Source organism: Lissotriton vulgaris, chromosome 1_1 (genome assembly GCF_964263255.1).
Source record: "Lissotriton vulgaris chromosome 1_1, aLisVul1.2, whole genome shotgun sequence".
NCBI lineage: Eukaryota > Metazoa > Chordata > Amphibia > Caudata > Salamandridae > Lissotriton > Lissotriton vulgaris.
The window spans coordinates 590,487,383-590,505,376 of record NC_141685.1 but is presented as its reverse complement, the minus strand read 5'-3'; positions in this window follow the sequence as shown (position 1 = coordinate 590,505,376).

Sequence of the window (17,994 nt, the reverse complement as noted above, 5' to 3'; positions counted from 1 at the left end):
AAGTGACCCAGCCTGTCCAGGATGCTTTGTTTCAGAGAGAGAGAGTTCATGTTATACATGTTGATCTGTGTTCTGTAAATCATCTATATTAACCTTTAATTTTTTTGGTTGTCACTGCACCTAGTGCATCCTCTAAAATATGCGGTGTTGCTTGTGTATTGCTTAAAGCAGCTCGATTCATTTTCTAGGTGCCATATGTCAGAGAAATTTAGGGGCAGATTTACTAGCCCCATTCACCACATTTACGCCACCGTTGCGTCACTTTTGTGACGCAGCAGCAGCGTGAGCCATGCGCCGTGTTGTGCCTTATTTACAACGTGACGCATCTAGAGAGATGCGTTATGTTGTACAGTCTTGCGCCACATGAAACCTGCATTAGGTTTCATGTGGGCGTTTTGGCACAAGGTGGGCATTCCGTTGAAGGAACACCTCGTAAAAGTGACTCCGTGAAATCTACAAGATTTCACAGAGTCACATTTACATCTGTGTATGTCAAAACGTCCAAGCTATGTCAAAACCTTGAAGCAGGCGTAAGGAGTGACGCAGCATGTTAGGAATAGGGTGCCCCTGAGCACTGCTAGAGCCGCGCCGAGCTTGTGACATGACCCCAACAATGCGCCGCCCTTCGGCCACAGGACGCGACGTGCATCGCCCTATCCTTGAGCCACGGTGTGACGCATTGGTGGTGGTGCAGGGAGGGAATTGCTTGTTGCATCTTTTCTGGCGCATCCCTGCTGATTTGCAGAGATGTGCCAGAACTTATAAATCTGCCCCTTTACTCATGTTTTTTTCACGCACAATTTTCACTGATGCTTTTTATTCTTTGAAATTGATGAAAATCATGATATAAACTGCAACATTTTTCAACTACAATTAAACATAAATGTTGTAATATCCATAATTACCAGTTGGAAACATAAATCCAGCATGAGAAATGTTTCGCATGGCAGAAATTAATAGAAACATTTCAAAATATGCCAACACCTAAAAAGGTTATACAATCAGGTACTGACCATCTGTTAGGAAGTGAGACAAAAATTGGAATAATATTCAGCCAGATTCATGAAGCATTTTTGCGGGCGCAAACGGTGCGAATCGCAGAATTCGGCCGTTTGCTCCCGCAAAAATTGCATTAGAAATTCATCATTGGGTCATGTACTCGCAAATTGAGAAATCGCAAAAAATTGCGATTTTTCAAATTGCGATCACATTTAAGGAATCTCAATTTGAGATTCCTTAAATGATATTCATCACCCAATATAAAATTGCGAATTCGCTATTTTTGGACGCAATTTACCGCGATGTCAAACCTCGCGGTAAATTGCGAAAACTCAGAAAAATGCATTTAAATGCATTTTTCTGAGTTGCATGTTACACACACACATGTCCTTTGGACATGTGTGTGTGCAACACCTGTGTCACATTTCATTTGAGGGGTGCTACAGGGTGTCCTGTGGACACCCCTGGCACCCTTCAAATCGCAATCTTATTTGCCATTAGCTAATTGCTAATCGCAAATAAGGAATACTCCCCATTCATTCCTATGGGCCTTTTGGCCCATAGGAATGAATGGCGAGTTATTCCTTATTTGCGATTAGCAATTTGCTAATCGCAAATAAGGAATCAGTAGGAATCGCATTTTATTAAGCGATTCCTACATGAATGCCGTTTTGCGAGTCCTTAATAGCGAATCGCTATGATTCGCTATTAGGGGCTCGCAAAACGGCCCGTTGATGAATCAGGCGGATAGTTTTTCCCACAGCTAATTTCTTTTTTTCTTTTTTCCAAGAGTGAAAGTGTCAGTGAAAGAGTCCAAGGGAACATTTTCTACGAATTTCGATGATTTTTATGGAGGTTTAGAAAACTATAGGGGCATATTATCAAGAACAGGCGATAAAATTATCGCCACTTTATCGGAAGTAAACTGCCACTAAAGCGGCGATATTGGGCTTGATAATATGTCCTTGTGAATTCCCATAGCAGCCCTGGTTAACACCACAACCTGGGCTGCTATGGGAATTCACAAGGGCCTAATAGCAAACCCATTATTGCCACTTTAGCGGCAGTTTCCTGACGGTAAAGCGACGATAATTATATCGCCTGTTCTTGATAATATGCCCCATAAGGTCATGTTAGGCTGTGTTATTCTCTGTTGGGCTATATCATGTTTGGGCCCTACAATATACACACCATACATCTAATTACACATTGTTAAAATCAAACTTAGCAAATTATGTCTTACAATCTTTCAGCGTATCTTGATGTGAATTTATATTGTTTAAATGTTTTTTTCTGAAGTTGAAGTTGGTAGGAAAGCCCTGCCACTGAGCAAGAGCTGATTCCAGACATTGGCCCAACTCTTATAGACAAAAAGGAACAATGAAGGATTTTCAACAAGCTTCTTGGGTCACCATATATGCACAATTTCGATATTAAGAGGGGTATACAAACATAGCTGACCTGTTAAATTTGTGTTTACTTTGCGAAGCAGTCGTTACCATTTTAATCTTTAATAACTCGTCTCACTCTGTATGGCACATGCCCATAGCAAACAAAACCCTTTCCCGACAACCAGATTCTCTGTTCTGTAAAGAGCAATTCAGCTAGAAAGCCTACTTGGAATCTGTCACTTTTTTTATCTTCATCGCAAGTTAACAAGGTTAAGTTCACCTTGCCATTATTTTAATGGGTAAATATTAGGTTTGAAACGGTAACATAGGTCGATTAATACCTTGGATAGAGGTTTTTCCTATCTGCTTTGCAAACAGTAATTCTAATATCAATTTGTTGGCCAACAACTGTCACTGCAAACTGCAAAATGTCCTGTTTTACAGTTATTCTTCGCAGACTTCATTAAATGTACTGTCTAATGTTTACTCTTTCAAACCATCCTTTTCTAAACATTTTCTAAGTCTATGAGTGAATATGTGAATGCACACAAACATCAAAAGTCTACAGATATAGTCATACTAATAAATATGTATATTGGTGTATGTTTTTATTAATATGTATGTCAGAGTCAAAATAAAATGAGCAATCTGCAATCTGGACCTAGTTAAGGGTTCTGATCCTTAAGACACTAACACAACTACAGAGTCTAGAGCTATTCAGCCCACATCATTCTCAGCAGTCAGGATTGATCCATTGAGGCACTTCATTTGCTCTCTATCAACCAATGGAAAGACCTTAAAGTCTTCTGCTTTAGTGCACAAAGAAGTACATGGGTCAGCAATGGCATCATATTTCTTACCAGACGATGATTGCTATAAGTCAAACAATCACCGATCCTCCTCCAAATAAAGTACCAGTAGTTTGCTTTTTTCACTTGGAACGTAAAAGTCCACTTGTCAGAAAGCTGCGGGGACATTGCCTGAGCCTTTTAAAAAAACAATAATATCAATGTAACGCTTTCCATGGCTGTGGGTTTTAGATAAGGTACATAAACTTGCCCAAACTGCCATATAATCCAATCTGCTGCATACTTTGCACAAAGCAATGCTTGCTGTTGCTATCTCAAACATATTAAATATTATAATCATTGCACAGGGGATGCAATGTCATGCCTGACAATTGTAAAAACTAACTTGTCACCTTTCATCTACTGAGTGATATTTCCAGTCATTTAAAAAGGATACACATTTACCTAAAGATTGTAACCAACACATGGAGAGAGACTAGAGCAAAAGGAATTTATCTGGAGCAGCAAACAACATTTTAAATAATTTAATTCCATTCAAACAGGGTGGAGAGAATGATTTCTACTTTGTCTGAAAATGTTTAATGTAACCATTCATCCAAATGCATGTTTACATTACAAACTCTGGAGTATACTTACAACAGAATGGCTAAGCGTGGCATTAAGCAAACATTGCTAACACCATGCTTTGCCATTCTGAAATGACGACCCGGGTTCCTATTGCCTCATTTCATTGCTAATTGAGCCCAAACTGCTGGGGAAAATCCTGACGGACCGCCACCGTACCTGCATACAGTAGCTGGTACACCCTGGCCAGTCGGGCTTCATTTCAGAGCGCTCTACCAGACATAATATCAGACAAGTTCATAACACATCCTGCAGCAGTCCTGTTGGCCGGTATCGACAAGGCGTTCAATTCATTAAGGAGGACGTACCTTTTTAAGCTCTTGGAGGGAGTTAACTTGGGCCCCCAATTCTGAGCCTACATGCAATTGCTATATACGGACCTCACTGCATCGGTCCGAGTGGCTGGCCATTGCTCAGCCCCCTTCCCCATTCGGAGGGGCACACAGCAGGGTTGTCTGCTCTCCCCACTGCTGTTTGCACTGGCTTTTGAGCCCCTGGCCGCATGGATCCACCTGGACCCAGGCCTACGGGGTTTGGATTGGTGTCCGGAGTGCTCGGATAGGATAGCGCTTTACGCTGACGATACCCTATTTTTTATGTCGGATTCATGGGTATCTGGGCCCCGGGTGCTGCAGATTCTGAGGGTCTTCGGGGAGACCACCGGCCTCTGTGCTAACCCATCTAAATCCATTTTGTTTCTGATTTGCGGGGTCTAGCGGTCCCAAACTTGGGCCTCGCAGTTGGTGGTTGCTGAGCCAGGCTTCCGGCATCTTGGGGTAGTTATTACACGGTGCCCAACCGAAGCTTGGTCACAGAATATCACACTGTTACTGCCTACATTTTGGGATGAGACGACGTTATATGGTTGATTGGACATATTTTAAATGGTGTCTTTGCCTCGGCTGCTCTATAGGCTGCAAAATTACCCCTTTCCAATTCCTCCGTCCTGGTTTAGTCAAATCAATGAATTACTCAATAGGTTTCTCTAGGGAGGTGGAGCGGTTCAGGTGGCGCTTTCGACCTGTATCCAATCTACCTATTGCGGGAGATAGTGGCAACAGATGTACAGGTGTATTACCAGGCCTGGCATCTCCTGGTGATAAATGACTGGTGGTACTGCTCACAATCGGACCTAGCTTATGCTGTGGAACAGCTCTTCATGGCCGAAACCGCGTTACACTACTTTTTGTATAGCTCCTTGTCTCTGACGGAACTCCCCCCTGCATGTAGGATGGCCATTTGGATCTGTAGGCGAGTGGCCCGACAGATGAGATGGTGGGACAAACTCACTGGTGCTACGCCTCTTTGGCGCGGCACACACCTCCGGCCAGTCACAGCTCTGGCGGGTTTCCGCAAGTGGGATGACATTGGGATTTCTGTGTTGGGAGACGTAATGCAGGGGTCCATTCAAATCCTTTCAGCAGCTATTGGCTGATTTTGGCCTCCATTAAATGCAATTTCACAGATATTTGCAACTCAGACACGCTATGTCCCCTTTGATAAGGGGACTCACGAGTCTCCTGGAGTTCCACCCGTTGAAGGGCCGGCTGCTCATGAAGGTTCTAGGTGGCCACAAGATCCTTCAAATCTATCAAACACTGACCACACACTCCACGACCACTTTACACCAGACCCAGGCTGCGTTGGAAGCAGATGGGCCCACATTGATGGATGATGACTGGGCCGAGGCACTGGCTAGCACCCGGTAATCTGGGGTCTCCACCCACTATCGACTGATCCAGTTCAAATATCTTCACAGGATTTACTTTACACATTTATGCCTTTACAAGATGGGGGCTATTCAGTCCCCTATGTGCCTCCGATGTGATTCAGAGGAGGGGTTGTTTCTCCACACGGTGTTGATCTGTGCGGCACTGCAACACTTCTGGTCGGGCATAACGTCCTGATTGGGGCTGGTGCTGGCATAGTGCATTCCTGCATACCCCGATTGATACTCCTACACAGTACTGAGGACATTGGGGGGAACGGATATAAAAGGCATTTATTGTTTCTAGGGGTTGCATCAGCTAAACGCGACATTGCACAACACTTGAAGGCAACACTCCCACCCAGTATAGGTACCTGGAAGAAAGCAATGGATAGGCGCCTGTCCTCTGAAGTTGCAGTATTTCAGGCTAGGGGATGTCAACAAAAACATAAGAAGATCTGGGCCAAATGGGCCACATACCGTAGCATAGACCTGTCACTTCTGGAGTTAGTGGCTACCCGTGACCCAATAGATAGGTCGTTGTGAGCAATTCACCGATAGAGGATAATGGTGTTGTGCAGAGGTACAGGAGCAAGACTACACTATGTTTGTATAATGTTGTATAAATGATGTATGGTGCATGGTTGGGGGTGGGGGAGGGGGTTTAGGATCTGCTGTTCTGCAGACTCCATTGGAGATGTTATACTGTGCCTTGCTAGTGTATATTGTATCTTTACATTCTTCGATGCTCGCTGCGCTTGCCCATATGGTATCTTGAAAATCAATAAGATTTGTTGTTAAAAAGAAAAAATGGAAGAGGGGAGGCAAAATGCCTGGGTGAAGACCTTCCTATGGCTGACAGGTCTAACACAGATTGTGGGGTATAATAATCTTAAGGGGTTTGCCTAAGTGGGGGTAACAAGATTGCATCAAATAACCAACAGGGTAACCCATACCATGATGAAAAACTCCACTGTATCTTGTACATTATGGATAATTCTCTCATAAGAATCTGGACCGTATAGTTTAGTCATCCGTTCATTGAGTGCAGGCACAGACATGGATTTCCAGTGGCGCACCAGGCAGATTTGGCCACTGAGTTTAGGGTGCCGATCCATCGCCTCCAGGTTAGGGGAACATTTAGAAGATCAGAGATGTCATGTAAGAGAGCTAATTTCTTGGAGGATTGGAAGAATAAGAGGCTGTTGGTGAACAGCATTTCCAGCTGCAGCTCAATAGGCAGAGATTGGCCTTAGGAGTTGACACAGCAGATCCTTGTAACAGTTGTATCTCCAGCCATTAGAATTAGGATTTAGTCCTGTTGTAACTAAGCATGCTAGAGTCCAATAGCAGCGATGTTGTAGTTAGAAAATTTCAATTGTGACTTCCCCAGCACCTTATCATGTAGCAAGTATGACCATTTAGTTAATAGTGCTCAGTTAATAGTGATGTAGCAATTTTTATTCTGTATTCCCTTAAATTAAATTCAAACATTAATCTATATTAAAAAATAACACTTTTTGGCACATTTTTTAAAAGTTTAATACACGTATTTGCTTAATACTTTATGATAGGAAGACCCCCAACTATTTTGAAGAGTTGATAGTAATAACTTTATACTTGCAAATTTGGCTCCCTATTTCAGGGGTGGAGACTTGCAGTAGAACATTGACACTGGTGAATATTAAAACATAAAAGCCGAAGTATGAGAGTACATTTGTGAATAGGCCCCTTAGGGACCAAATCTTGGCACATGGGTAGCGAAGGATTTTACACGAAAGCATAAACTATAGAAGTAATAAGTGTTAAAGGTTTATGAGTGATATATAGCCCCTCCTTATTAGGTCATGGAGAAGTAGGATTCTTAAACTGTCCTTATACATAATTCCTACACAATTCTCACATACATTGACAGAGAAGAGTTTCAGTGGTGTATTATGACTTTAAGTCTGATTGTGTTCAGATTAATATGATTCCATTGTTAATGTGATGTTGGAGCTGACCCACGACCAATTTAATGTGAAGGTTGGTGATAGGTCTATAATTGCCTTTCAAAAGATGGAAAAGACGGAGAAGATGGAGATTGATTGTTTTACAATGGTCATTTACATGTACTAGTTCAAGTGATGGTTCGGTCATAAAGATGGAGGTCACTATTGGCGAACAATATATTGAAGATAAGCATCATTTGAAAATACATAACATTTGAAAATAAGGGCTCACCTCTCTTCTTTTCTCGCTGTTTATCTCTTTAACACATAATTTTCAGTCTCTTGAACATGCTTGCTCTCTCAACATTTCATTGGAAAAGGATTTCCTCCAAAAGGTTTTGGTAATTGTTTGCTATGAATATGAAACACTTCAACCATAACACAACCAGTGAAGTAAACTTCACCAGTAGTTGCTATGCCAACTTTAGTGACTCCCTTAAAGTACATACTTCCTCCTTGAGCAAGACATTGGATTGTTAATAGAGAAGGATGAGACCCTCAATCAAGTAATAAACACAATCCTTGTCAGTGTTAACCATAAACATCACTACATAAACCTATGCTGAACCCTCAACCTTAATCTCTTCTTTGTGTTCCAACCAAGGTAATGTCTAATTCTTAGAATCCCAAAGTTGTGAGCGTGATATATCCTACTAAGTACTCTGCTTAGTCTGGCCCCAGGGGCAATAAAAACACATACACCACATGTATATGAAAAACCACATCAGCAACGTAAGCAAGGGAGCTAACCACCTTCTGAGAACTCTCAGGAACCTTATACCTTTCAGACCTCAAGCCAACTTCAAGCAGGTGTTCCAAGCGCTGGTACTACCGAGACTTGACTATGGCAGTGCTACGTTTTGCGGCCACCCCAAATACACTTTGGCTCCGCTAAAGGCTTCATTGAACGCTGCGGCCAGACTGATTACGGGCACCAAGTGAAATTCCCACATCTCCCCAGTCCTAAAATCTCTAAACTGGCTGCCCTATGATGCTAGAATTCAACTAAAGATTGCATGCTTATCGCACCTAGCCCTCCACTTCAAAACCCCCAATTACCTGAAGCAAAAGTTAAAACTATCCGGAGGGGGAGACCGTCTAGGAGTGCTAATTCCTTCCTCCTGAAACCCAAGATCTTCTGTAAAAAGAGGACTTGTCAATGAGCGTTCTTGGGCTCTGCCCCAAAAATATGGAACTCTCTTCTACCGGAAATCCAGAGAATCTCCTCCAAGGTTGCCTTCAAACTGGAAGCAAAAAGATTCCTCATGAACAAATTTCTACCTTCATAAGAAGAGTGATGGTCAGCTCTTAGCACATCGGAACACACTCCAAGAGTTGATGTCACCCCTGTATTTTTCTATTGTATTTGATCCTCTTGCCTTTAAGCTCCCAATGACTATATTGGTCCTTTTCTGTGCACTATTTTCAAATTTTCTATGTATATTCCCTATTTGTTCGTACTGATGTTACCTCATTCCCTCAATTTGTGAAGCGCTCTGATATTCTTTGGGATCAAGTTTGCGCTATGTAAAACTTTATAAATAAATAAATAAATGATCACATAGCTTTAATGGTACTTGTGTGAGCCCTGTAGTCAGGTATAATAATGGTTCCTAAATAATCAAGCCTTCATCGATGAACAAATAATGGCCATAAATGATTAGCCATACCAACAACATGAATACCATAATTACATAGACTGCGCGGCACACATTGCTTTGTTTTCCCTCCTATAGTCAGAAATATTAGTAGTTGCCAAACCATCAGGCTCAAGTGGGCAATGAAATAAAGGTCATAAATTACAAAACAGTTCAAAACTAACTTTATGACCATAGTGGTTATGTCTAGGTGGTTTGCAATGGGACATAATATAGGCATTTGCCAAAAAGTCGGATACTTGTAAAATAGATACGAAAATTTTATCTGCATAGAGGAAAATGGTAGGGGGCTCCACCCACAATGGTTCCCCTGCATCTCAGCTGCGATTTCCTTCTAGTTAAAAAAAAGAAAATAATGTAGGTTAAAAAAGCTCTATGTCCTGACAGGGGTTACATCTGTTTGAAACATCAATTTAAGATAAAAATTACTCATCCCTAAAATGTGCCCTGGGGGTGGGGCCAAGATGGCGGCAAGGTAGGACACTTCTCGCTACCTCTCCCACCGACTGCGAAACACAGCACTGCTTCTCAGCGATTCAAAGCCCCAGAATAGCCGGGAAAAGTAGATCTGCATAGTGCCCTAGTGAGCCAGGGGAGTCCGGAAATGGTTTTCTTAGATGCGATAGACACCAGCAACGGACTGAGGTCCGCGAGGCTGCACCGCCAGCCCTGGTGACAGCTCTGTGCGGGAGACCACGATGGACCCTGGAGCAGACCCGTGTACATGCAATCGGGCCGAGAGATGATTGGGCCCGCTAATTAATTGGGAATTTCTTCAACGAAGGCCCCAGCGGTGAGTGCAGCCGGGGGTGGACAGACGCGGCCCTGAAACAGCGTGGCCCTGGTTGGAAACATAGGCCTGGAAGACCTCCTCGCTGTTTGAATCGGAGGAGTCCCAAACACCCCGTCACAAAGGTGAGCGAATGCGTGCACGCCACCGGGTAGGGACCGGGTCCAGAGGCTGGTGATAAGGGGTCTAAGGGTCGAGTAAGCACTACACTATGGCCCAACTACAATGCGTGCTACCAGCATGTCATGTACCTGAAAGAAACATAGCAATGCATCACCCTACATTCATGTACTGTGCATGGAAGAAATAATGCATGTGCCACATTATAATCAGATACTGTGCGATGAATAAATAATGCAATGCACCACGTTATAATCATGTACTCTGAAGGGAAAAATAATGCAGTGCATAGCACACCAAGCATGTAGTTCGTCAGGCACAAATGAGGTCAGGCGTCATACGACAGTTCTATAGTTCAATTGCAGCAATAATGCAAAGTGTAATACGACAGTTTAGGTGCTCCGTAACAGTGCCCCCAATATGGATCAATGATGACACAAAAGTACTGCTTCCCACTCTGGCCCCAGTACTGCCCTTCCCTGGGCCAGTACGGGCCGAGACCAGGGCCGTAGCAACAGGCTCGCGGAGCTGACTGAAGCGAGAGGCCAAGAGAGTGTCCCTCTGGGCCCACACCCCACTCAGGTAGTGATCCAGGTTACCGGGGGGGGGGGCAACCCCACTCTCATCTCCGCCTTCACGACTTGGGCCATGATCCAGAACTCCGTCAATGGGTACGGCGAGCTCAGGCCGCAACTTAGCTCCTCCAGTGCTGCCAATCCGGGCTGCTGCTGTTTTATTCCGAGGGCCCAATGACCTGGCTCTCCTTCTGGCTGTCTCAGTGAACACCGAGGCCCACCCTCAGCACTGTCGAGACTTTAATTAGGTGCACACACTATCCAGGCACTCCTCACCAGAGCCACAGGTTTCACCTCAACACACTCTGCGCATCCGAGATTCGCCTCTTCTCTGGTGCTCACGATGACCCGGCACTCTTCACCAATGCCTCTGCCTGCACGTTGACAGGCACCCTGTGCGACCAAGTCTCTAATCTTCTCCCAGTGCACACAATGTCCAGGCGCTCTTCACCAATTCCCTGGCTGTACCACAACACGCACTCTGTGCGTTCGAGTCTCATTTCTTCACTCGGTTCCCACGATGACCAGGAGCCCTTCACCAACACCCTTGCTTCACCACGACACGCACTCTGCACATCTGAGACTCACTTCTTCTTTTGGTGTACACAATGACCAGGCGCTCCTTGCCAATGCGCTGGTCTGCACCACGACACGCACCCTGTACATCTGACACTCAGCTTACTCAGGCGTACCCATGATCAAAAAGTACAACTTCTGAGTGTCTCAAGCTGCAAAAGCATGCACACACCACGTTGCTTGGGACTTCTCTGGAAACTTTTATGTTCCTGTGTTTCCAAACAGAGAGCCAGCTCACCTCGGGCCCTTGGGATAACAAGACACAGCACAAAACACAGTCTTCTTCAAGCAGGGGGACCCAGCACTTCCAAGCACAGTCCCAACATCCTTTCCCTTAGTTAGAACAGCAATCTGCAGACCAGCCCCAGATCACGAAGCAAGAGTTGGTCTTTCCACAGCAGTCTCTTCAGTTGCTCCTTTCATAGGATAGGTTCCTCTTGACCACAGAACGGGTCCAAGCCTTTTCAGTCTCAATCCATTTCTGTTTCACTCCCACGTTCAGAGGTTTCAGCTCTCATAGTTATTCCCCTTAATGTCTTTGAAAATCGTTTGCGCTCAGGGGTCCCTGACCCCTCCCTCAATCAGTTCTGGGTGTCTCTCTCCCAGTGTCACCTCTCTCCCTTTGATACTGAGGGTCTGGATCACTAATCACTCAGTAGAAGATGGGTCAATTGGTTTATAGCACCAGCCCAGGAGTTTTCACCTTCGGGCATCGCCTCCCCCTACTCTCCAGATGTAGAGTAGCCTGGTGCCATCTCAACCCCTCCCTGGGTTAAGACCTCTCCCAGCTCCATTCACTTTTCAGAACCAGACAGACAATCCACTTTTCAGCAGAGACACACAGAAATGCTTAAAGCACAAAGCTCAGCCACTTTCTAAAAGAGTGGTTTCTGAACACACAAAGACAAAGCCAGCTTCACAGAAAGATGTGTTATGACACTGTGAGTTCATACATACTAAACTTCACCTCTCCATTTTAAACTTACAGAAAATTAGGCTAAAAAACACAACACCCACCCTCCCCCATTCTGACCTATGGGCAGGATGGCGTTTCAGCAGTGAAAAACTAAATGAAGTGTTTTTTACTGTCAGGACCTAACACACATCTTAGTATATGTCCTGCCGTTTACCTACAATGCACCATGCCCAGGGAATACCCGGGACCTACCACAGGAGTGCAAAGGTGTATGTAAAAGGGAAGGTCAGGCCTGACAAGTGGTTGCACTTGTCAGGACAACATACTAAATTAGAAAACTGCACCCAGGCCCTACAGTGCAGGCCTGAGTTCCCTTCTCCGCACGCCGTTTCATTACTAGCCCTGGCACACACAGTACACATCACTAGGGACTTTACTAGTAAGGCAAACATACCAGCCATGGCCAACCAATTACCATCACATTTTACATAGGGAACACTTGTACTTTGACACTGATCAGCAGTGGCAAAGTACCCAAAGCATCTAAATTGGCAACTCTATGTCAGGAAAACGTTCTGGGGAAAAGCAAAAAGTTTAGGGAACTTTAGCCAAAAATGCCAAGTCCAACAAGCCTCTACAAATATGCCAGCACCACGGTGAGGGGACACTCAACGCTGCGGAGAGACTTCGCCTTCCCCTGATATCCATAACTCAGGCATCTGTCTGCAGTCGAGCTGAGCAGCCACTAACCCGCAAATGGAGCACACGCAGGAGGCGGGCACGGGAGCCATCCTCTATTCCCCACCTGCAGAATCCCAGAAAAGCCACTACCTGTGACCAGGCGGTGCAGTCGCAGAACTAGGATAGCCTTTCTTGGAGCGCCTCCTGACTCGTGACTTAGCAATGCAACAGGACTTCCTCCTCTTGTACCGCGGATGGCGCGCTGTCATGTAGGCTGCTGGGGAGTGGCTAGACAAATCCCGGGAGTTCCGGTTGTCCAGCAGCACTGTAGCCTCAGGCGTGACATGGGCCTCTCCAATTCTTCTCGAGAGCCCCACACACAGCCAGCTTTTCTCCAGCCGGCTCCACCCCAGGCCAGGCACTCCTAGCCTGGCTTCCGATTTTCATGGAGTGTAGTCTCTGCAATGTTTTTGGCCCAGCAAGGCAGCTCCTCACTTGCTGCCAGGCCACACTCTGCTTCTGGCCAAAGGCTGCCCAGCATGGTGGCAGAGTCTCCTCAAGTTCAGCAAGCACCCAGGGGTTCGTCACCATGGAAGCCTAAACCACAAACAGGCTGCACCTCCGCCTGACTTCCAGTCTCAGCCACAGAGCGAAGTATCCCCAACTACTCCCTTGAGGGCCTCGCCTCCCTGCTGGCTTCGCTACAAGCAGCCAACTGCCCTCATGGAGATCTTTACACCACGGGGTGGGGACACAGCCCTGACTTTCCCGGCAAGTTTACCGATCCCTTTACAGACTCAAGAGGCCACAATCCATAAAGCGTTCAGCCAGCCTCCCACATGAGGTCATAACCAGGGAGCAGGCAGTGCTCTTCTCCTGAAACCCACAAGGGCGGAGCTGGGTACAGGCAGGCCAGCGTGCAGGGCCTCCCAGGCAGAAGACAGCAGCTGGGCACCACAGCAGTGTCTCCTGGCACAGGGCTTGGGGATCCAGTCAAAACCAGTTCTGGGAGCACTCAATATTTAATTTACTGTGCACAATAGTCCCCTTTGACATTGCAGGTCCTGCCCCAGACACACCACAGGAGGGCAGAGCCAGCACTGTACAAGGCAGGCACAGACCTATTCAGGGTCAGTGGCTACTCCTCCCACTACTCCAAAATGCATGTCTGCCTATTCAGCCTAGCACTGACTCACCCAGCCTCTCAGAAGCCACGGCACCTCCCAAGCCCCTGTCACTCCAGAACCAGACATGCAATACACATCAGGCAGGCACAAAGACCCATAGCACACAGAAATGCCAACTTCTAAAAGTGGCATTTCTAAAATAGTGATAATAAATCTGTGAACACCATTATGTAGCATTTATTATTACTATTCCAAACATACCAAACCTTGACCACGCTGCTCCTCTCATATCAGGAATTACCACTGAAACTCTTATCAGGGAATCCAAAATGCATTCCCATGAGAGGGCAGTCTTAGTGAGAAACCAACATGGCTGTTTGTCATTACCAGGACATGCCACACAGTTAAGGCACTTGTCCTACCTTTTACCTACAATGCACCCTGCCCTTAGGGCTTACTAGGGCCTACCTTAGGGGTGACTGATATGTAGTGAAAGAGGAGTCACAGACGTGGCAGTAAACTGAGAGCGCAGGCCCTGCAATGGCAGAGGCTGGAGACAGGCTTTACTGGGGACTGATAGGTAAATTAAATATGCCAAACAGGTGTAGACCAATCTTACCATGTTTTCCACAGAGAGCACATGAACTTTACACTGTACAGCAGTGATAAAGTGGCCAGAGTCCTAAACCACCAACACCAGGTCAGAAAAAATAATAGGAGGAAGACAAAAAGTTCAGGGATGACCCTGCAAAAAGGCCAAGTCCAACAGCCCGATTCTGATCTCGCTCTGAAAGCCCTCTGTATGACTGAGATCAGATGGCTTTTTGAGTGAAACGTGCTCCCAGAGTCCGAACGAGGAAGTACTATGCAGCCGTATGCAGGCGGACCTGGGACGCTCTGACTCCCATTGAACTCTATGGGAGCCTGTGTACAGACGCGTACACAGGCTCCCATAGCAAAAATGGGTAGATTGGGAAAAGTATACACCCTGTGGCGGGCACCCTATGGTGCCCGCCACAATGTGCATGCCTGGATGGGGAGACCCATGGGCACACCCCGGTTAAAGATTCAAAGGGTCCCGGGTGAAGGGAGACCTGCTATGGACCCCTGAAGTATGATTCTGACACTGAGACCAAAGTGAAGTGGATGTCCGAATCGCGCATTGTAGTCGCTCCATCAGATTTCCGCTCCAGCCGCACGATTTGGCTATGAACGAACCGCATGGACAGTTTCAGGTCTTGGAAACGATTCGGTCAACCCATATGCGATCTTTGCAGGGTACTTGGTCATTCGGACCTGTATACGATTCGGTCGGAAATAAGGGCTACAAACCGGATCTGGGAAAGACAAATCTGATTCAGTGGCCTTCCGAACGCCATAGGAATCGGGCCCTTACACGGTAACCCAGTGTTAGTCTATGGAAGCTATAGCTTTTCCATAGTGAAAAATTACTGTAGGAGATCTTCACTGCGGGGGCATGTAAAACTTAAGCACATATGCTCTACTTTCTAACTACCCTCCTTGCCCAATGAGCCTTTAGGACCTACCTTAGGAGTGACTTATAAGTGTTAACATGGAAAGTTATGGCCTTTCAAAAGATGACTTAGGCAGCTCAAAATGGCAATTTAATACTGCACTACAGGGTGCAGTGGCATGCCTGAGTCATTTTACAGGTCTACAACGTTCGTAGGTTGAGCAAAGAGTGCTGCCCACAAGTAGTATTCATTTTACAGGCCCTGAGTACATGTGGTAGCATTTACTATCTGGATTAAGTCAGTTTCACCATACTTAGAAGGGGGAGGACAAGCACTGCACCACTGATTAGCAGGAGTAAAGTGCACAAAGTCCTAAAAGCCAAAGAAAATGGGTTCAGCAAAGGAAGGCAACAATCGGGGGTGTCCCTGGAAAAAGGGCCAAGTCCAACACCTTCCTTAAGGAATATAGTTCACATTGTATTAAAAACAAATAATTCTTACAATATCTAAGAAAATCCTCTGACTTTTTTAGTGCAAATGGAAAAAGTTGTGCAATGGCTCTCACTGCATTCTTTGTGCAGATTAAAACAAGTTTGGGAAATTCCCTTTTTACAAAATGTCACTAACCACACCATCTGAACATGAGACCACACCATTCCTTGATCTAGTACACTAGTTTCGACATTTGTCATTAAAATAATCAAATCCATTTGTGTCAGTATTCTGGTGCTTGAAGCTACTTTTCCCTCAGAGTGTATAGAGGTCTACCCAGGTTTCATACTAAACTCACTTTCTGATATCTCACCAGTCATGTAAAAGCAGGACCAACCCAACCACTGGACACTATCCGATGGAGGCTTCCTAAGACTCCAAAATTGTTTTTCACCATTGTTCTTATCAAAAGAACTCCTGCAGACTTTGTTCACAATCTATGAAACATGCTGCCACCCCATCTACTTATTTATGAAGGTAAAGCACTGTCCTTTCAAACGTTCCTACTGCAGAGCCGCCTGTAATCTCCTTTTCTTCAGCAAAGGCTTAGTCATAATAGTCTTCAACCTGCCTCGAATTTACTTTGAGTGCCATAAACTTCTCTACTTACACTTCAACATCTGCACTGTGCATGAGACAGACTGTGAATTGTTAGATATTTTGGAGCGTTTCCTGGCGACTGTAAACAAAGATCATCCTCAGTATTAATCCTGCTAGACCCTTTGGCACTTTGTTAATAGCATACAACCATTTTAATTGTCTGCCTTCCTTCTATCCAGGTTGAGTCAATCAGCTAAAATGTAATCTTTTCAGACCCCCATATCAGGTCTCAATCAATGTGTTCCTATGGATTTAGACACTTCCCCAACCATTGAACACTTACTTGACCTAATTGTTACCTTCCTTACTGGGTGTGACACCCATTGCACTGTGAAATTGGGGAGAATGCTTGAGTGATTGAGAAGGGTATTCTTGTGTCCCCAACAAGACAAGACAAAAAAAAGCCGAAGCAGGGCCAAAAATTTCCATATGTGGAGAACGGTCAGAAGAAGAGCAGTGGAACCCCTCAAATCAAATCAAATCAAATGTATTTATTTGTTTAGTTCTCTACTGAGAACAACAAATAGAATGATAAAACAATAGTATTACATTTTATAGTCAGCAAAATTGTGAACACTCCTAATACAATTTTAAAAAAGTTTTAAAAAATGTTAACAGATAATAGCATATAAATTCATTGGGAGGTGATTTAAAAATGGAAATCAAACTCTGTGCATTTGTAGAGTTACACTTTGTTTGAAATGATTTTAAAAATCGCTTTCTGGCGGAGACTACAATAGGGTTAGGACAAACAAACAAAATATGCATCAGATCTTGAACTCCTCCTTTACAGAGGTCACATAAGCTACTGGCATTATTTTTATTTGTCCATTTACAAGTAAAAGATTTGAGAGGAAGGATCCCAAACCGAAGTAAAATCATTCAACGCTGGGCGCTGTTTCTCAGAGTATAGGAAAGATATTGTTGCCTTTGTTTGAATTCAATTGACTCAGCAAATAACTTATAACATTGCAGTTTTGTACAGTGCTGGAGATCGAGATCGTAACTGATCAATGGAGTCAAGTGTTTTACAAAAAGGTTTCAAATGTGCCGGGGTCCTGGTTTTCAGTAGATCAACTATACGTTCTGACAACTTTACTCCAAATATTAAATTTCAATAGAAGACGTATTTAGAAGATCCTTCATCAAAAATTTCCAGTTTTAGTAAAGCTTAATGAGCCTTGTTCAACATGTAAAATGTTATATGCCCATCGAATGATACTAGTGATTCCATGGCGAATGTACTAGTTAGAAAAAACTCAAGGCGCAGGGCTTGCACGGGTACAGCTTGCAACATTTTGGTTAATTGCTTTCTTTGAGTTGTATTGGATGCCATTGATTTATAGGAATATGCTCCAGAGCGTATGGAAGAACTGGAGGGATCGTAATGTTAAAAACCTATAAAAGGGTTGAAAAGTGCCTATGCCCGGTAGAAGAATACAATCTTTGAAGCGCCCCAGCA